At 43.7% G+C, this 21,763-nt stretch overlaps 1 pseudogene; it reads left to right on the top strand.

Annotated features, from left to right (window-relative positions):
• Positions 1-10,245: 10,245 nt before the first annotated feature.
• On the top strand, positions 10,246-17,160 carry LOC147450392 (uncharacterized; annotated as a pseudogene).
• Positions 17,161-21,763: the final 4,603 nt, after the last annotated feature.

Raw genomic sequence — 21,763 nt, 5'->3', positions numbered from 1 at the left:
CAGTTGGCATTGTCCCATTCATTTGTTTGTGCATGCATTCTGCTCTCTACCGATTGTAGAAACACCAACAATGTTTGTTTGTAAAGAAGTTGACATAGATGCAATGGACACCATTCTAGGTGTCAATTGGAGCTATGTTGATGGTTTACATGATGGTGACTGTTATAAGTGCAATGTGTCCCCCACACAGCTTTGCCTTCGGTATTTGAAAGCAAGGTGCACCTTGTATGCACGGTTTAGCTATGAGAGGTGGATGCACAAACGTGGCAAATGGATACCCTTGCAACTGACAGCTGAAGAGATTCAATCCTTTGAAATTCGTGTCCGCATGCCCAATAACGAGGTGGAGGTGGCTGCAGTGAATCCGCATTGGACTCTTGCCAATCTTCGGGAACACTTTGTCATAATGGGATTCGAGGATGTCGGTAATGCAAGCTTCAAACTAGAACAACGCAAGGTCTGCTTTGTTCTTCCTTAGCTACCTTTTCTTATTTTCCGTGGGTTTTTGTATTTTGATTGCCCATTTTTGGTTGTATAGATTGGAAGGCGGATGGAGGCCACTATGCTTGTTTACAAAGATTGGGCTACATACGAAATCATCTTGTCTAAGTGAATTGGCTTGTAACTTTAATCGTTTATACATTGGATATTTTATTCAAGATTTTGAAAAGTTTTAAGGTGTTGTACTTGATTTTGTACTTGAGTTTTAAGGTGGTGTAAATTTATTTTTTTAATCCATATTTTTTTTTTCGAGATAGAATATGTCTATATAAGAAGGACCACCTCATTTCACCATTTTCATCTCAGCATTGCAGAGAGACCTAGCATACCCAATCACGCAAAGAGAAGACATGGCTGCTACTAGTGCTTTAGATGCATTCCTTACTGAGGTTGGGCATGCAAATCTCCCTAAGCTTCAAGCATTTTTCACAACCCAACCCGATTTGGAAACCACCTTGTCCCTCCACTCTCAATCTCTTGAGCACATTACTTCATACATTTCCACATGCATGGGGAGATTCATTGTTGAGTTACCAAACCAACCAGGGCAATGGGTCCCTAAAGGCCTTCTCCACCACATCTACCAAGGGGACAGGCCATTTCATCAGCGGCTTGCACGCTTTGCCACCATAGCACAACCCGCCGGACAATATGTGCGGCTTGAAGCTGATGATGTGCGAGCAATGCGTAAGGGAAGGATCGGAAACACTTTTTTCTCTATTCAGGCCATAATGATCTTCCTCCTTCACGAGTGCCCAGCAGGCCCTGACGTAGTGCTACCTCACTTGTAGATCGGCGGGGTATTGGCTGATGTGAAGGGCCCCAAGCCCGCGGCCATTGACTCATCCGCAGAGGAGAGGACGCTTGCCTTGACCTACCCTGTAGGGATTCAAGGCCTCTTGGAGGCCTCTCCATCAGTTGGTTCATCCTCGGGACCGCCAGAAGGAACCACCACTTGGGATGTCATCCCTGAGGTAGAGATTATCCGCTTCTCCTCCATTGTGGTGGGTGGGGAGGAGTTTGTGTTTATGCACGATCTGGAGAAATCCTTTGAGCTTCGCATGGATGAGTGTTTTGCCATCCTCGATGCCCATGGAAATTTTAAGATTGATACCACCGCCTCCCATGACGATGATCTCCTACTGCCCATGGGGAATACTTTGGCGGACACAGTGGCGATCGCACAAGCCGAGGTGGCAGCGGCCGAGCAGGCCAAGGTCTCTGAGGAGGAGTTTGTGGCCGTGCAAGCCATGTGTTTGGCTAAACGCGCAAGAGTGGATTCACCACCACTTGCTGCAACACCTGTTTTTCTTGATCCAAAGGGGAAGTCAAGCGTGGATCTTTACTTGCACCCGGATGCCGATGAGGAGGATCGTAGACAAGAGGTATAGATGCTCACTTACATTTGATTGTTACAAATGATTTTGTTAATTTTATATCATAATTCTGTGCCATATCTCAGAAAACCTATGTTCTGCAGGATGTTCTGGAGGTTGACGCCTGGGCGCAACGGTCAGGGGGGAGGAGGACGCCGTTCGGACCTCAAGCGGCACTTGCTCACTACCTCGGCACACTTCCCACTGGTGTCGTGGTGTTTGTCCATGCCGACTACTCTCCCAATGGTCGCTACAACATTTTTGCTCTCCGTTCACTCTCCAAGGCGTTGTGTTTAACAACACTTGCCCAAACAGCCAACCTTGTAGTGCTTGTAAAGAAAGATTTTGCAATATCCACTTTCGGTGTAAACTTTCGCGGGCACCTTATTGCCCATGTTGGCATGAACCAAGCTGTAGGGGTTAATGACACCCAAGAAATCACAACCACTTTACTTAACAGGGAGCCACCCCAAAAGGCCAAGCGCCAGAAAATTGTAATTAGAAAGATCCTAAAGCAAAAGCCGGATATCATGTAAAGCATTGATTTCTTTAATGAAACTACTTTTTGCTGTCTATGACTCTCTTTCTTGCAAGGTTTTGAATTTCTTATATGTTGGGCTTCCATTGTGTATGAGAAGCACCATAATTTTTGCTATGACTACTCAAGGGTTTGGCAGGCATTAAAATTTAAAAAATGTATACTTTGTTATATCTAGGTTTCCAAAGTTATGTATGTGCCTAGTAAAGGGCTTGGAAGTCCCTAAACAATGCTGCCACAAGGGCGTGCATTAGGGCTTTCCATCAGCAGATGAAGTGTGCAAATGTGCGCCCTTGTGGCAGATGAAATTGGACACATCTAAGAGCATACCACAGTACAAAACAGAGTGACAAGGCATTAATACCCAGTTGCAAAAGAGAAACACATGGATACCCAGGTAACCTTAAGCCCATCTTGCCCCAGATACCTAAAGATGTATTAACAAACCACAAAACTGTGGCAATATCTAAACCCTTCTTGGAGAATAGGAGCATATCCAGTTACAAAACAGAGTGAGAAGACAATAATACCCAGCTACAAAATAGGAAGACATGGATACCCACGTAACCTTAAGCCCATCTTGCCCCAGATACCTAAAGTTGTATTAACAAACCACAAGAGTAAACTTTGTGGCAATATCTAAGCCCTTTCTGGAGTTTAGGACTGACGTGGACTAAGGGGGGATGAATTCCAGCAGCATCTATGCTAATTGAAGCATTGAAGAAAACAAAACATACTTATTGCTTGTCAAAATTGTCTGGAAACCACTGGAGAGTGTCAGCAAAGCACTAGGAGAGGCTGCCACAAGGACGCGCATTATGTCCATCCATAGGCCTCTAGAAGCCCCAAATGCGCGCCCTTGTGGCAGCCAACTTGGGGGCATTCCAAGAGATTTTTAACACTTTGTAGATGTTTTTGCCATGCAATAGTGAGTCACATAGCATGGATACATCAGGAAGTGCATGCCCCACTTAGCCAAGGTGCTAAACGTAGGCAATTTTTCATAATAACAAGCTAATGGCTACATACATACAATAGAAGGTAGACAAAACTTGAACCACTGCTACATTGCATGGTGCAGAATTAAAACAATACAATGTGCACTGGGGTATACAATAAAAGGCGCTTATATTCAAATTCTTCCCAATACAATGCACAGAGTGGGATATAGAATCAAAAGACGCTTGTATTCAAATTCTTCCCAATCTTGGAGTTTCGTAAGTACAAAAAGGTTGATGCCTAATTACAAGCTACTCCTCATGGCGCAAATGGCGATCAAGCTGCATATCCTTGGGCATAATGGTTACACGCTTTGCATGGATGGCACAGAGGTTAGAATCCTCGAATATGCCAGTTAAATATTGCTCTGCTGCCTCTTGGACTGCCTCTATGGCCACGGCGCCCATCCGAAACTGAGTGTTGTACAATTGCAAAACCTCCCTGCATAGCCTTGCAAAAGGGGCCCTCCGAATCAAGAGCTCGGTGCTCTTTTGATAGTGTCGAATCTCCACAAAAGCACGGCTACGCTTTCGTACCTTCTGAGGTCGACGTGGAGGTGCATTTTTGGCACGATTCGGGGCAGCTTGCTTCCTCTTCTTGTAGACAATGCTCTTTCTCTTTTTTTTCTGCACAGGCACTTCCAACACCTCATAATCGGATTCCACCCACTCTCCATCTGATTCGTGCTCTTCACTATCGACCGGAAGTGATGGTGTAGGTCCACTCCCTTTAGGAAGTGTCTTACCCCCAATAGACATGTGAGCGTGATAAGTTTGTATTTGGACGCCAACCCATGGGGCATCTTCATCCGTTTGTGTCTCTTCGGAGCCTTCTGACGGCTGCTTTTGGTTGTTTGTTTCTTTGCCTTGGTCGCTCTCATCCTCCCTGTTGCCATCAGAATCATTGGAGTCCGATGAATAGACAACAAGACGATGCTTCTGTCTCTCTTTTGCTGCTGTAGAGGACTGGCCATGCTGATTTGAAGCTCCAGCTTCTTCTGTGTGGACTTCACCTTGAGCTTGTGAAGTTCCAGCTTCTGTTGCTGTACCTTTGAGTCGTTGGCCATCCGGCCCCTCTGGATATGCAATCCTAGCCGTTTGTTTTGCTCGTGCCATGGTTGCACCTAGTAGGGAAGATGACAAAATGAGCCCCTTCAACCTTTAAATAGGTTTTTTTGAGATTTGGGCCCTTTCACACTATGCGGCCAATTGAGTGAAACTCAAATAAAGCAATTGAATTGAACAACTAAACCAGGATCACGCGGATGACTGACGCGATGCCCAAACGTTGCCTTTTTTATGTTTAGTTGCACGCCAAGCTTCTTGGCTGAGGGACGCTCGCGAGCGTTTCCACTTCTCGGATGCTGCAGTACAGGAAGCGTTGCGTAACTGCTTTGCTAACATCGATTCTCTTGCTTTCTCAATAGTACGAGTTCTCCCAAAGGTGTGCCTAAAAAACCAATTAAACATCTCTTGGAGGTAGTTGGAGTGTGAACTACCACCACCATGCCGAGTATTTTTGAAGTAGACTCCTTTTGCTCGATAGTGGGACTTCTCCATGCCTTGTGTACTCCATATATCAAGCGAACCATAGCGTTCCATGAAGTATGCACAATGCGCATAGAGAATGTGCTAAAACAACCAAAAAGGAGATAAGCGAATAGAAAAGTTACATTTTCAAACATTGCATATGTATTAAGTCCGTTAAAACAAACCATGTAGTGTGTAATCTTGCTTTCAGACCATTGCCTTAGCGGCCTTTGTGAATTCATATAGCACCTTCTTGAACTCCTCTCGCTGCTCAACGGTGGTGCTTGAAAGATTCATCAATTGCACAACCTTTTGAAAGCATGACCATACTAGCTTGCGTTGGTTAGCAACCTCCACATTGGGATCTTTGTCCGTCGTGCATGAACACAAATCTTTCCACAACTCCCACCGCTTCTCACTTGCTAGATTGACACTTGCCTTGGATACCTGCATTGGAGACTTTGACATCTTCATGAAAAATCGACGTGCTTTGGCTCCATTCATGGAAACCTTCTGTGCCACCTCATATGTCTTCTCCCTACAAGTCTCTGCTACAATGTTCACCCTTGATCGGTGACATCCAATCTCATTAAGGAGCGTCTCCACCCCCTGCAAGGAGTCTTTTGACCGTTGAAGGGGCTTCATTGTGAAAGCATAATCAATGTGATGCTTTAAGATCCTATCAAATATTCGCATAAACGCATGCAATGTGCAAAAGTGAACATTGTTGAGGGAGAAGGGAATTATGGGGTTCCACCCAGGATCTTTGCTATCCCTATTGGGCACCTACAGCATATCACATGAAAGAACTGAATTTTGCCACTCCTTATTTATATGGTCATCATTATCATCGTCCTGACCTTCCACTTGAGTTGCTCGACTTGTCTTGTGCCCTTTCGTACAGAATGGACAGGGAAGTAAAGAATTTGCACCTTGTTTGCATCCAAGCATGCACTTTATGGTCTTTAGATCACCACCTAAATTCCATTCAACATCAAACTCCCCACGTCCTGGAACCATGAGCTTCTCACCATTTATTTGAGCTTTAATGACCTCTATGACCCATGGGATTCTACTGAAAATCCATGCAAGGACTTCATGTGTCTCTTTCGGAACTTCAATTGCACCAAGCCACCATATATCCTTCTCTGATTGCACACTAAAAGAGGGCTTTGTCACTTCACTCGAACTACAAGATTGCTTGGCATAAGCTAGGGGTTCATTCATAAGCGTGATGCTCATTCTCTCCAACTTTCTCCCTTTAACAATTACACACTCATCCAACTTCAGCACGAACACAAGCTTGCCTTCAAGAACTGCCAACAACATAAAGCCTCAGAATGCATGTTATGACACATCATAGAGCATGTAGGCAACTCTAAACTAACCTGCATCACTCAAATTGTAGAAAACAGTCATGGACTGCTGCAATCGTATCAAGTCCACAAAGATATTGTTGAATTTGGTGTAAACAAACCCTTCGGTCCGCAACACACTGTTAGAAACAGCACCGCTTCCCTTCCCGCGGCCCTTCCTTCCTTGTGATTTGCTACGGAGCGGCTGAAGAGGCATCGTGTCTTTAATATACAAGTAGTCCCCTAATCGGTGAACAACATCTTCATTTGACACCTTCTTGGCAATCTGCACTCTGTGAGGAAGTGGGAATAGGTTTTCCGTGACTCCTCGACTTCTTAATGCATCTTTTAACACTTGATGTATTGCTTGATAGCCCTTGGTACTAATCCCAACAGCATCACAAATATCCTGAACATCTAGATCACTGAAAATATTAGAAAAATCTCTAAGAACTCTCTTAGTGATTGCGTCCTTCAAGTGTTTTGCCTCTGGAGCATCAAGCATCCCAATAAAATCCTCTTTGTTGAAACAAGAACGAAGTAAAGTAGCCCTAGCTGACGCATTCTCGCCGCTGCACGTTTCTTGGACGAAGTTCCTATTGCCCAAAACAACAATGATGAGCCGTATTAAACTTAAACAACATGAGGGATAGAACATGTTACCTCATAGCTGTCACCCTTCGTTTTCTTGCACCTCCACGTGGTGCAAGAGTCTGAATTTCGGACAACTCTCATTTCCTCACCCTACCTCCCATGGAAGTACTCTTCATGTGTGAAAGAGTATCCTCAAGCTTTTTAATTACATTTTCCTTGGTTGTGATGGTGCTCTTTGCCTCCTCAAGCGCACTAGTAGTTGTTTGCATCTGAGCTTGAAGATTGTGGAAACTCCCATTGAGCAACTGCCAATGACGCAAGTAAATCTCGGACCGCGCAATCTTGTGTTTGTTGAGTCGCTTGCAGTAGCCGAACAAACCTTGCTCTCCATTTCCAACGTATTGCAACAGTGATGGAATGTTTGTAAAAGACGGATGAACATTGAGAGAAGGATCCTTTGGATACAAGCATCTGTCTGTCCAGAGATCCACATTCTTCTCCCCTTGAGCGCGGCATTCGTTGGCTGAAGGTAATGTACCCAAGCATGTTTTCTTTGTCGGAACATACTCTTGAGGTAGGCGTAGGAAAAGCCCTGGAGACCTACCGCGTGAAGAGCTTGCTGGGACATTGGTCACGTCGTCAAGAGGCATTGTAGGATGGAGAGATGGAGCTTGAAGGATGGAGAGATAGAGCTTGTAGGATAGAGAGATAGAGCTTGAAGGATGGAGAGATAGAGCTTGTAGGATAGAGAGATAGAGCTTGTAGGATGGAGAGATGGAGCTTGAAGGATGGAGAGATGGGTGCGTAGGTGCAGCAGCAGGTGCAGGTGCAAGGGGGATGGGTGTAGGAGAGGAGCTTAGATTAGGAGAGAGAGTTTTCAATTTTGGGGGGAATTTTCTAAAAGTTTGGAGGGAGTCAAAAAATGTTGAATTTTGAGTAATTTAACTTAAAAATCTTTTTTTATTATGTGTATATGTTGGGGGTACTTTTTAGGGGGGAATAGAGTTTTTTTGAAAGTTTTTGAAAAAAGTCATTTTTTTTACCTCTTTGACCCACGGATTTGCTTAGGTGGCATGGGAGAGTTAAGAGGCCACTTACAAGTTGGCCAAAAAGGTAGAGAGAGAAGACCCCCTACCCCCCTACTTTTCAAATGGTTTACCCCCCCCCTTCCTTACTTTTTAAATTGTTACCCCCCTTCCCCCTACCTTTTTAGGGGTCAAAGGTGGAGGAGACCCTACCAAAATAGCCCCATTCAAAGCCTTTGTCCCCCTTAATCTTGGCAGGCTTCCTTTAAATTAGGGATTCTTACAAGGCCCATGGAGAGTCCATTTTTTTCCTAATGTTGATGATGTACGATGATGATGGACTTGGCATTTTTTTGCTGCCCTACAATCATGCCTTTCACATGTACTGTTTTGGCCATCTTGTTGCAAGCAAAGAAACATGCATGGAGATGGGATGCATGCAACCAATTTCGCATACCATGCGGTCTTTGGTGATCCTCGGCAGTACAAATGCCAATTTCCAAGGAGTGCAATCAGACACCAAACCCTCATCAGTGCCCTTAAGCATGGACCATGGTATACACCCTGCTACATTTTGTACCATTGAGCTTAAATTTATCTATTTTTTTGTTTTTCTGTTATCAAGGGAACCCTGCTAATTGTAGCTACTAATACAAGACTGTAGCTACTAGTACAATACTGGTAGCTACCACTCTCATAGTGGAAGATGTCATGCTAATCCTGGTACAGCTAGCTACCAGTATGGATGTGGCTACTATTATTCCATGAGCTACTATTCTCCCATGGAAGTCTTGTTGGTGGCAAGGTAGCTACCATTCTTCCATTAGCTACTATTTTACCATGGAACTCCTGCTGGTGACAAGGAAGTTCTCATTGTCAACCCTGGTAGCTACCAGTATAATAGTGGTATCTACCATTCTGCCAAGGAAGTCCTACAATTGACAAGGTGGCTACCAGGATTGCATTGGTAGCTGCCATTCTGCCATGAGCTGCCATTCTGCCAAGGAAGTCCTGCAAGTGACAAAGTGGCTACCAAGATTGCATTGGTAGCTGCCATTCTGCCATGAGCTGCCATTCTACCAAGGAAGTCATGCAAGTGTGTGACAAGGTAGCTACCAGGATAACATTGGTAGCTACCATGATAGCATCTGTAGCTACTATGATGGCAGGGGGCAAGGTAGCTACTAGGATAGCATTTAGTATTATTGGTAGCTACAGAAGCTTATTAGTGCTTGCCTGGTAGCTTCTATTGTCATGCTGACCCTGCATGTAACTTGAAAACTTGTTCTTAATTTCTTATTGTGAAGAACAGAATTCAAGGTGTTGGTACATGCTCAGAAGGAATATGTTTTAGATAAAGGTTGTTGCCACGCTTTTATTCTGTTAACCACCACTATTAGATTGCTTACTACTAGGATAGCATTGGTGGCCCCTATGTCATCTTGGTAGCTCTTAGTCAGCCAGCTACCAGGATGGCATTGGTAGCTACCAGGATAGTGCTAGTAGCTATCAGTGCTTGCCTAGTGGCTTCCACTATCATGCCTGGTAGCTTCCATTGTCATGTTGTAGCTACATGTAACTTGAAACAGAAAGTTCTTAATTCCTTAATAATTTTCATGACTACAGAGGCTGAGCCAAAGACTACAAAGGTTGAGCCAGAGACTACAGAGGCTGAGCCAGAGACTACAATTGAGAAGGAAGGTGTGTTAGAGAAGTATAGTCCTGAGAATGGAGATCAAGAAGAAAATGCTCCCTCATCAATGAAGGACAAAGAAGTGTCAACTAGAGACACTTGTCCCTCTATCCTGCAAACCACACAAATGATACAAAGGGAAAGAAAGAGAAAGATGACAGGTGTTATTTCTTGTTTTGTTTTTTCCTGAAGGTAGATAATATTGTTTAAGGTTCATTCTTGTTGATTGTTTCTTCTCTCTTGCAGATGGAGCTGCCAAAAAGCCGACAGAGGATGCAGAAGGGCAAACAAAGACATCAAAGGACCAACTAGCCAAAGAGACTGGAGAAAATAGTAACATGGAATCTAGAAGAAAAGGTGCTGCAACATCCAGAGTCAGAAAAAGACTCCAAACATAGTCTCGATATTTTTGCTTTGTAGCCTATCCCCATTTTTGGCTCTTTTCCTAAATCCTGTCGCCGTTTTTGGCTTTGTAAAAATTCTCCATTTCCTATGAATTAAGAAAGCCAAAATCAAATTTTTTTTTGTCCTGTCCATCATTGTTGTTTATCTCATTATTGTTTTTATGTTCAGATGCTGCCACTAGCAACATTGACAATCTTGATCACATAATAAGTATGATAGCACAATCTACTATGGAAGACCCTCCTGATGTACATGGTTCATTTAGAGTTGAGGGCCAAGTCCCATGTGCTAGCAGCATTGATGACCAAGAGGATAAAAACACGCAGTTTTTTGTCCTCGGTACAGGTGAGGACACGGAGATTATCATGAAAAAGTCTGAACCAGGAAAGGAAAATGGTGATGCATCTGTGGATGCAGGCGGTGATGCAAGTTGTGCAGTTGGTGCATTTGGTGCAGGTGGTGCAGGAGATGACACAGAGATTACAATTGATAAGTCTGAACCACCTCGGGAAGATGGTGACGCATCTGTGGATGCAGGTGGTGCAGGTAGTGCAGGTGAAGACACAGACATTATCATTGAAAAGTCTGAATCACCTTGGGAAGATAGTGATGCATCTGTGGATGCAGGTGGTGAATCAAGTTGTGCAGGTGGGGCAGTTGGTGCAGGTTAGGACACGGAGATTACCGATGAAAAGTCTGAACCACCTCAGGAAGATGGTGATGCATCTGTGGATGCAGGTGGTGATGCGAGTTGTGCAGCTGGTGCAAGTGGTACAGAATATGTAAGGCACGATGATGGAATGGTGTCTTGGAAAAGGCAGGATGGAGGAGGTGCAAGTGGTGTTGCAGATTATGTTAGGAACGATGTGTTAAGTATGGAGCCTGATTTACCCTTGTAATTTTCTGTGGTAAAAGCGCACATTTGTAAGGCCCCCATTATGAGGAGAAGCCATAGTGCATGAAGGAAAATCACTCACCGGAAACCAAAATTTTCACGGACAAGAATCAGGGGCAACTTTAAAGGCCTCGAGACGTTTTTTTTTCGCCGGTATATTATGGCCGGACGGCGGCCGGAAAAAGGTCGAAAAACAACCGGTCGGTTGGCCGGTGGCCGGTAGTCAATGGCCAATGGCCGGTGGTCGGAAGTCAATGGCTAGTGGCCGGTGGCCGAATTCAAAAGCGGACTTGTCTTCTCAAGGGCGGCCACACATGGGCGGATTGGAGGGTCCGATTTGGACTTATTCGCACAAGGGCGGCTACACATGGCTGTCTCTCATAAGAGAGGGCATCCCTTTTGGCCTATAAAAGGAGGTCATTTCTACACACATTTCATAGTGTGAAGTTGATGCAACAAGGTGAGTGTGAGGTGGTGAGAGTGAAGCAAGGCGGGAGCTCCATTAAGGGTATAATCCCTTTGTAAACTACTTCTTGTTTTGAAGTACTAAAGCCATTGAGTGGCTGCTTTCCCGTGGACGTAGCCCACATTGGGTGAACCACGTATATCATGTGTACTCTCTCTCTCTCTCTCTACTCTATAATCTCGTGTATATAAATCTATCTCTCTCCATTAAGTAATCTACTCAATTATCTATTTAGCTACGTCTTATTTCCTAACAACTGGTATCAGAGCAAGGTTTGCTCGTAGCTAAATTATCTCAAGGAAAGGATTCCTTGAATTGAGTGGGAGTTATGGTGGAGGAAGGGAAGCTCATGATTGAGAAGTTCAACGGCAAAAACTACCAACATTGGAAGATGCAGATTGAAGACTATCTCTACCAGAAGGACCTCTATTTGCCACTAGGCGGTCTTGCGAAGAAGCCCACAACAATGGCAGATGAAGCATGGATTGTCCTTGATCGAAAGGCACTGGGAACAATCTGGTTAAGCTTGGCGTCAACGGTGGCCTTCAATGTTTCGGAGATGAAGACCATGGAGGACTTGATGAAGTCACTTGACGACTTCTACGAGAAACCATCGGCATCCAATAAGGTATTTCTTATGAAGCGCTTGTTCAATCTAAAGATGGCAGAGAATGGTTCAGTTGCAGAAAACCTAAATGACTTTAACACAAACATAAGTCAACTTCGATCAGTGAAAATCAATTTCAATGACGAAGTGCGAGCTCTCCTTATACTATCATCTCTACCGGATAGTTGGGACAGCCTTGTGATGGCTGTAAGTAATTCTATCTTTGGCACAAATACTCTTAAGTTTCACGATATTGTGGGTGTTCTCCTAAGCGAGGAAATGCGAAGGAGAAGCACAGGAGAATCATCAAGTGCTGCACTATCAGTGGAAACAAGAGGAAGGCTTAAGGAGAGGTTCAAAAACCAAAAGGGTCGTGATCGCTCAAGGCGGAGCAAGTCACGCACAAATTCAGTTCTTGAATGTTGGAACTGCGGCAAGAAGGGCCACGTCAAGAAGGATTGCTGGTCCAAGAAGAAGAAGGACACAGAGTCTCAAGACAACAAGCCAACATCGGAGGCCAATGTGGCAGGTAAAGTAGAGCAAGATGCTCTAATTCTCTCATTAGACAATGTGTCTAATTCCTGGATAGTAGATTCCGGGGCTTCATTCCATGCGACACCACACAAGCAACATTTCCAAGACTACACCAAAGGTAATTTTGGGTATGTATACTTGGGAGATGATGAAGCTTGTGAGATTGTCGGCAAAGGTAAAATTTTCTATCAAAACTGCTAACGGAAATGAATGGAAGCTTAAAGATGTTAGGCATGTTCCTTCTCTTCGCAAAAATTTGATCTCTACGGGACAATTGGACGATGAAGGTCACAACATTGCATTCGGAAACAAACGGTGGAAGATCTCAAAGGGATCTTTGGTGGTTGCCAAGGGTGACAAAGTCGGTACACTTTACTTGTGTACTGTTAGCACGCAACCTTCAGCTTGTGCAGCAACTACAGAAGTTAACAGTGCAGTGTGGCACTACCGACTTGGGCATATGAGTGCCAAAGGAATGCAAATCCTTCAAACAAAGAAGCTTCTACCAGGTTTGAAAGAAGTGGACTTAGAGTTCTGTGAAGATTGTGTTTATGGTAAACAAAAGAGGGTAAAATTTCAAAAATCAGGAAATGAAAGAAAAAAAAAAACTTGAGTTGGTTCATTCTGATGTTTGGGGTCTTGCAAGTACACCATCACTTGGTGGCTCATTGTAATATGCAACATTCATAGACGATGCGACTAGAAAAACATGCGTTTATGTCATGAAGAATAAATCCGATGTATTTTTCATATTTCAAAGGTGGAAAGCCTTTGTGGAGAATGAGACAGGTACCAAGGTTAAATACCTCAGATCCGACAATGGAGGTGAATATTGCAGCCAAGCTTTTGAAAGCTTTTGTGCTAGCAATGGCATTCGGAGGCAAAGGACAACCCCAAGGACACCCTAACAAATGGGATTTCGGAAAGGATGAACAGGACAATCATGGAACGAGCACGAAGTATGCGGCTACATGCAGGCCTACCGCTTGAGGTTTGGGCGGAAGCTGTAAGTACGTCTGTGTACTTAATCAATCGGTCACCCTCAACGGCATTGGATGGGGGAGTTCCAGAAGAGGCATGAAAGGTAAACCGGTGAATTATGCATTTCTCAAAGTTTTTGGGTGTGAGGCTTTCATGCACATAGATAGAAGCCTAAGATCAAAGTTAGATGCAAAGTCCAAAAAGTGTTTCTTCATTGGCTATGGAGAAGGAGACGTTGGGTATCGCCTATGGAATCCTGAAGATGGTAAAATCTTAAGGAGTAGGGATGTAATTTTTAATGAACAAAATATGTACAAAGATTACTTGGAAAGAAAACAAACAAAAGAAACAGGTGATGAGTACATAGAGCTTGAGCACGGTGAAGACTCAAGGACTGCAAACGGTGACAATGTGCAACAACATCAACCAAATGAGGAGCCTCAACCTATTCCCCGAAGATCTACAAGAGCAAGTAGACCTCCAGAAAGGTTTGTTCCTTCCTTCAACCATCTCTTGATCTCAGATTCTGGAGATATGAAGAGGCTATGCAACATGAATCCAAAGAAGAATGGAGGAAGAGCATGCAAGTGGAGATGGACTCACTACATCGCAACCAAACATGGGAGTTGGTTGAGTTGCCTAAAGGTAAGCGGGCACTTCAAAACAAATGGGTGTACAAGCTAAAGGAAGAAGAAGGTGGGAAGAAAATGTACAAGTCTAGGCTTGTGGTAAAAGGTTTTTCTCAACAGAAAGGTATTGACTTCAATGAAATATTTTCTCCTGTTGTAAAAATGAACTCAATTAGGCTTGTCTTAAGCCTTGTGGCTGCTCATGATCTAAATCTCGAGCAAATGGATGTAAATACGGCATTCCCTCACGGTGACTTAGAGGAGGAAATCTACATGCTTCAACCAAAGGGGTATGAAGTAAAAGGTAAGGAGAAAATGGTTTGCAGATTAAAGAAGAGCTTGTATGGTTTAAAGCAAGCATCAAGACAATGGTACTTGAAGTTTGATCGATGGATGTTGGATCATGGATTCACAAGATGCAACTCGGATCACTGCGTCTACACGAAGAATTTGGGAGATGGGAAATTCATCATCCTAATGTTGTATGTTGATGACATGTTGATTGCAAGTGCTAACATGCAGGACATCAAAGACATAAAAGAGGAGTTGTCCAAATCTTTTTCAATGAAAGATTTAGGTGCTGCAAAGAGGATACTTGGTATGAAAATATCAAGGGACAGGACGAAGAAGACAATAAACTTATCTCAAGAAGATTACATCAAGAAGGTATTAGAAAGGTTTGCAATGCAAAATGCAAAACCAGTTTCTACACCTTTGGCTGGTCATTTTAAACTAACGAAGGATATGTGTCCAAAGGCACAAGAGGAGATAGCCTATATGTCTAAAGTTCCATATGCTGCAGCGGTAGGTTCTCTAATGTATGCTATGGTCTGTACTAGGCCAGACATTGCACATGCAGTGGGAGTTGTGAGTAGGTTCATGGACAACCCAGGTAAAGAGCATTGGCAAGCTGTGAAGTGGATACTTAGGTATCTAAAAGGGTCAACAACAAATGCTTTGTATTTTGGAGGAACTGATATTTTTCTAGAAGGGTATGCTGATGCAGATATGGCAGGTGACAAAGATACTTGAAGGAGCACTACTGGCTATGTGTTCACGGTTGGAGGCACAGCAATAAGCTGGGCTTCAAAGCTGCAGAAAGTGGTTTCATTTTCTACCACGGAAGCAGAGTATGTAGCAATGACGGAGGCAAGCAAAGAAATTCTGTGGCTTCACAGATTCTTAGAAGAGCTTGGATTCAAACAAGACAAATATGTCTTGTACAGTGATAGCCAAAGCGCTATCCATCTTGCGAAGAACTCAGCCTTTCATTCAAGGAAAAAGCACATTGAGGTGAGATATCACTTCATACGCACTCTTTTGGAAGAGGGACAACTAAAGCTAGGAAAGCTACATACAAGTGAAAATCCTGCAGACATGTTTACAAAGGTGGTCAACAAGGAGAAGTTGAGCTTTTGCTCATCTTCAATCGGCACTCAAGGATAAGAAGCCAGAATGGAAAGCAGTCACTGGTTTGGTTTGGAGATTAGTCTCCAAGTGGGAGATTGTTAAGTATGGAGCCTGATTTACCCTTGTAATTTTCTGTGGTAAAAGCGCACATTTGTAAGGCCCCCATTATGAGGAGAAGCCATCGTGCGTGAAGGAAAATCACTTGCTGGAAACCAAAATTTTCACGAACAAGAATCAGGGGCAACTTTAAAGGCCTCGGGGGCGGAGGCCCCCTGAGACTTTTTTTTTCACCGGAATATTCTTTTTCGCCGGAATATTATGGCCGGACGGCGGTCGAAAAGTGGTCGGAAAACAACCAGTCAGTTGGCCGGTGGCCGGTAGTCAATGGCCAATGGCCGGTGGTCGGAAGTCAATGGCCGGTGGCCGGTGGCCGAATTCAAAAGCGGACTTGTCTTCTCAAGGGCGGCCACACATGGGCGGATTGGAGAGTCCGATTTGGACTTATTCGCACAAGGGCGGCTACACATGGCTGTCTCTCATAAGAGAGGGTATCCCTTTTGGCCTATTAAAGGAGGCCATTTCTACAAACATTTCATAGTGTGAAGTTGATGCAACAAGGTGAGTGTGAGGTGGTGAGAGTGAAGCAAGGCGGGAGCTCCATTAAGGGTATAATCCCTTTGTAAACTACTTCTTGTTTTGAAGTACTAAAGCCATTGAGTGGCTGCTTTCCCGTGGACGTAGCCCACATTGGGTGAACCACGTATATCGTGTGTACTCTCTCTCTCTCTCTCTCTCTCTCTCTCTCTCTCTCTCTCTCTCTCTCTCTCTCTCTCTCTCTCTCTCCTCTATAATCTCGTGTATATAAATCTGTCTCTCTCCATTAAGTAATCTACTCAATTATCTATTTAGCTACGTCTTATTTCCTAACACGATGATGGGACGGTGTCTCGTCCACGGGAGGATCGTGGGAACATATTGTTTGAGAGTAAGCCAGCTCTATTCCTTGATATTAATTGTGTTTTGTTGACTTCATTAGACAAGAGGTACTGTTCATGGAAGCCTACCTACTGGAATGATCTAGAAATTGTAGACACAGCAGCGGTGTTTGCTGGGTATAAAAGGGATGCACCTACATTCTTGGACTGGTGCCTTATGCACTTTGATGTATTTGTGTGGACCTGTTGCATGAAGACTAAAGCAAAAAACTTGTTGAGTGCCTGCTTTCCTGATCAGTTTCCCCAATTCAAGGAAATTCTTGCACAGCAGGATTGTGTAAGAGATGCTAGATTAAAGATAATTGGTGAAAGCCTGTATTTTACAAGAAGCTAAGTGACTTCTGGGAGAAAGAGGTCAGTACATTGCTACGTCCACAATTCTAGTGGATGACACATAGTACAAACAGCTGTGGAATTATCCAGGCACTTTCTGCATTGTGAAGAATATGCAAAATCAGAATCCCACTGAGATTCAAGGATATCTTACAACAACTGTAAGATCTTGGCTCACGGCTTGGCTTGCGCGGAAGATCGCCTCGAGTATGCCGAGGACTGTGCACTGCCGAGATCGATCGATAACCTAAGCATTAGGATCTCAAGGCAGTGGCGTCTAGAGTATTACGGCTAGATATATTATCCTGACATGTAACCGTGATAAGCAATGTAAACAGTCAACCATTTACTGACTTATGGAGTATTTTGCTCACTTGTAATGATCACACAATGTAGTAAAGCAGCTTCCAATGCTCAATGTGTTAAGTATGGAGCCTGATTTACCCTTGTAATTTTCTGTGATAAAAGCGCACATTTGTAAGGCCCCCAATATGAGGAGAGCCATCGTGCGTGAAGGAAACTCACTCACCGGAAACCAAAATTTTCAAGAACAAGAATCAGGGGCAACTTTAGAGGCCTCGGGGGCGGAGGCCCCCGGGACTTTTTTTTTTCGCAGGAATATTATGGTCGGACGGCGGCCGGAAAGTGGTCAGAAAACAACCGGTCGGTAGGCCAGTGGCCGGTAGTCAATGGCCGATGGCCGGTGGTCGGAAGTCAATGGCCGGTGGCCGGTGGCCGAATTCAAAAGCGGACTTGTCTTCTCAAGGGCGGCCACACATGGGCGGATTAAAGGGTCCGACTTATTCGCACAAGGGCGGCTACACATGGTTGTCTCTCATAAGAGAGGGCAGCCCTTTTGGCCTATAAATGGAGGCCATTTCTACACACATTTCATAGTGTGAAGTTGATGCAACAAGGTGAGTGTGAGGTGGTGAGAGTGAAGCAAGGCGGGAGCTCTATCAAGGGTTTAATCCCTTTGTAAACTACTTCTTCTTTTGAAGTGCTAAAGCCATTGAGTGGCTGCTTTCCCGTGGACGTAGCCCACATTGGGTGAACCACATATATCGTGTGTACTCTCTCTCTTTCTCTACTCTATAATCTCTTGTTTGTGAAATCTATCTCTCTCCATTAAGTAATCTACTCAAAAATCTATTTAGCTATGTCTTATTTTCTAACAACTGGTATCAGAGCCAGGTTTTCTCGTAGCTAAATTATCTCAAGGAAAGGGTTCCTTGAATTGAGTGGGAGTTATGGCGGAGGAAGGGAAGCTCAAGATTGAGAAGTTCAACGGCAAAAACTACCAACGTTGGAATATGCAGATTGAAGACTATCTCTACCAGAAGGACCTCTATTTGCCACTAGGCGGTCTTGCGAAGAAACCCGCAACAATGGAAGATGAAGCATAGATTGTCCTTGATCGAAAGGCACTGGGAACAATCCGGTTAAGCTTGGCGTCAACGGTGGCCTTCAATGTTTCGGAGATGAAGACCACGGAGGACTTGATGAAGTCACTTGACGACTTCTACGAGAAACCATCGGCATCCAATAAGGTATTTCTTATGAAGCGCTTGTTCAATCTAAAGATGGCAGAGAATGGTTCAGTTGCAGAAAACCTAAATGACTTTAACACAAACATAAGTCAACTTCGATCAGCGAAAATCAATTTCAATGACGAAGTGCGAGCTCTCCTTATACTATCATCTCTACCGGATACTTGGGACAGCCTTGTGATGGCTGTAAGTAATTCTATCCCTGGCACAAATACTCTTAAGTATGATGATGTTGTGGGTGTTCTCCTAAGCGAGGAAATGCAAAGGAGAAGCACACGACAATCATCAACTGCTGCACTATCAGTGGAAACAAGAGGAAGGCCTAAGGAGAGGTTCAAAAACCAAAAGGGTCGTGATCGCTCAAGGCAGAGCAAGTCACGCACAAAGTCAATTCTTGAATGTTGGAACTGCGGCAAGAAGGGCCACGTCAAGAAGGAGTTCTGGTCCAAGAAGAAGAAGGACACAGAGTCTCAAGACAACAAGCCAACATCAGAGGCCAATGTGGCACGTAAAGTAGAGCAAGATGCTCTAATTCTCTCATTAGACAATGTGTCTAATTCCTGGATAGTAGATTCAGGGGCTTCATTCCATGCGACACCACACAAGCAACATTTCCAGGACTACACCAAAGGTAATTTTGGGTATGTATACTTGGGAGATGATGAAGCTTGTGAGATTGTCGGCAAAGGTACAGTTTCTGTCACAACTGCTAATGGAAATGAATGGAAGCTTAAAGATGTTAGGCATGTTCCTTCTCTTCGTAAACATTTGATCTCTACAGGACAATTGGACGATGAAGGTCACAACATTGCATTCGGAAACAAATGGTGGAAGATATCAAAGGGATCTTTGGTGGTTGCCAACGGAGAAAAAGTCGGTACACTTTACTTGTGTACTGTTAGCAGGCAACCTTCAGCTTGTGCAGGAACTACAGAAGTTGACAGTGCGGTGTGGCACTACCGACTTGAAATCTGAGTGCCAAAGGAATGCAAATCTTTCAAACAAAGAAGCTTCTACCAGGTTTGAAAGAAGTGGATTTAGAGTTCTGTGAAGATTGTGTTTATGGTAAACAAAAGAGGGTAAAATTTCAAAATTCAGGAAATGAAAGAAAAAAAAAAACTTGAGTTGGTTCATTCTGATGTTTGGGGTCCTGCAAGTACACCATCACTTGGTGGCTCATTGTACTATGTAACATTCATAGACGATGCGACTAGAAAAACATGGGTTTATGTCATGAAGAATAAATCCGATGTATTTTCCATATTTCAAAGGTGGAAAGCCTTTGTGGAGAATGAAACAGGTACCAAGATTAAATGCCTCAGATCCGACAATGGAGGCGAATATTACAGCCAAGCTTTTGAAACCTTTTGTGCTAGCAATGGCATTCGGAGGCAAAGGACAACCCCAAGGACACCCTAACAAAATGGGATTTCGGAAAGGATGAACAGGACAATCATGGAACGAGCACGAAGTATGCGGCTACATGCAGGCCTACCGCTTGAGGTTTGGGCGGAAGCTGTAAGTACGTCTGTGTACTTAATCAATCGGTCACCCTCAACGGCATTGGATGGGGGAGTTCCAGAAGAGGCATGGACAGGTAAAACGGTGAATTATGCATTTCTCAAAGTGTTTGGGTGTGAGGCTTTCATGCACATAGATAGAAGCCTAAGATCAAAGTTAGATGCAAAGTCCAAAAAGTGTTTCTTCATTGGCTATGGAGAAGGAGACTTTGGGTATCGCCTATGGAATCCTGAAGACGGTAAAATCTTAAGGAGTAGGGATGTAATTTTTAACGAACAAAATATGTACAAAGATTACTTGGAAAGAAAACAAACAAAAGAAACAGGTGATGAGTACATGGAGCTTGAGGACGGTGAAGACTCAAGGACTGCAAACGGTTACAATGTGCAACAACGTCAACCAAATGAGGAGCCTCAACCTATTCCCCAAAGATCTACAAGACCAAGTAGACCTCCAGAAAGGTTTGTTCCTTCCTTCAACCATCTCTTGATCTCAGATTCTTGAGAGCCGGAATCATACGAAGAAGCAATGCAACATGAATCCAAAGAAGAATGGACGAAGAGCATGCAAGTGGAGATGGGTTCACTACATCTCAACCAAACATGGGAGTTGGTTGAGTTGCCTAAAGGTAAGCGGGCACTTCAAAACAAATGGGTGTACAAGCTGAAGGAAGAAGAAGGTGGGAAGAAAAGGTACAAGTCTAGGCTTGTGGTAAAAGGTTTTTCTCAAAAGAAAGGTATTGACTTCAATAAAATATTTTCTCCTATTGTAAAAATGAACTCAATTAGGCTTGTCTTAAGCCTTGTGGCTTCTCATGATCTAAATCTCGAGAAAATGGATGTAAATACGGCATTCCCTCACGGTGACTTAGAGGAGGAAATCTACATGCTTCAACCAAAGGGGTATGAAGTAAAAGGTAAGGAGAAAATGGTTTGCAGATTAAAGAAGTGCTTGTATGGTTTAAAGCAAGCATCAAGACAATGGTACTTGAAGTTTGATCGATGGATGTTGGATCATGGATTCACAAGATGCAACTCGGATCACTGCGTCTACACGAAGAATTTGGGAGATGGGAAATTCATCATCCTAATGTTGTATATTGATGACATGTTGATTGCAAGTGCTAACATGCAGGACATGAAAGACCTAAAAGAGGAGCTGTCCAAATCTTTTTCAATGAAAGATTTAGGTGCTGCAAAGAGGATACTTGGTATGAAAATATCAAGGGACAGGACGAAGAAGACAATAAACCTATCTCAAGAGGATTACATCAAGAAGGTACTAGAAAGGTTTGCAATGCAAAATGCAAAACCAGTTTCTACACCTTTGGCTGGTCATTTTAAACTAACGAAGGATATGTGTCCAAAGACACAACAGGAGATAGCCTATATGTCTAAAGTTCCATACGCTGCAGCGATAGGTTCTCTAATGTATGCTATGGTCTGGACTAGGCCAGACATTGCACATGCAGTGGGAGTTCTGAGTAGGTTCATGGACAACCCAGGTAAAGAGCATTGGCAAGCTGTGAAGTGGATACTTAGGTATCTAAAAGGGTCAACAACAAATGCTTTGTATTTTGGAGGAACTGATATTTTTCTAGAAGGGTATGCTGATGCAGATATGGCAGGTGACAAAGATACTCGAAGGAGCACTACTGGCTATGTGTTCACGGTTGGAGGCACAGCAGTAAGCTGGGCTTCAAAGCTGCAGAAAGTGGTTTCACTTTCTACCACGGAAGCAGAGTATGTAGCAATGACGGAGGCAAGCAAAGAAATTCTGTGGCTTCACAGATTCTTAGAAGAGCTTGGATTCAAACAAGACAATTGT

The sequence above is a fragment of the Adiantum capillus-veneris genome, chromosome 9, assembly GCF_014529385.1.
Source record: "Adiantum capillus-veneris isolate H3 chromosome 9, ASM1452938v2, whole genome shotgun sequence".
In the NCBI taxonomy this organism is placed as follows: Eukaryota; Viridiplantae; Streptophyta; class Polypodiopsida; order Polypodiales; family Pteridaceae; genus Adiantum; species Adiantum capillus-veneris.
The sequence above is the reverse complement of the archived record's forward strand: the minus strand, read 5'-3'. Positions and strand labels throughout refer to the sequence as shown.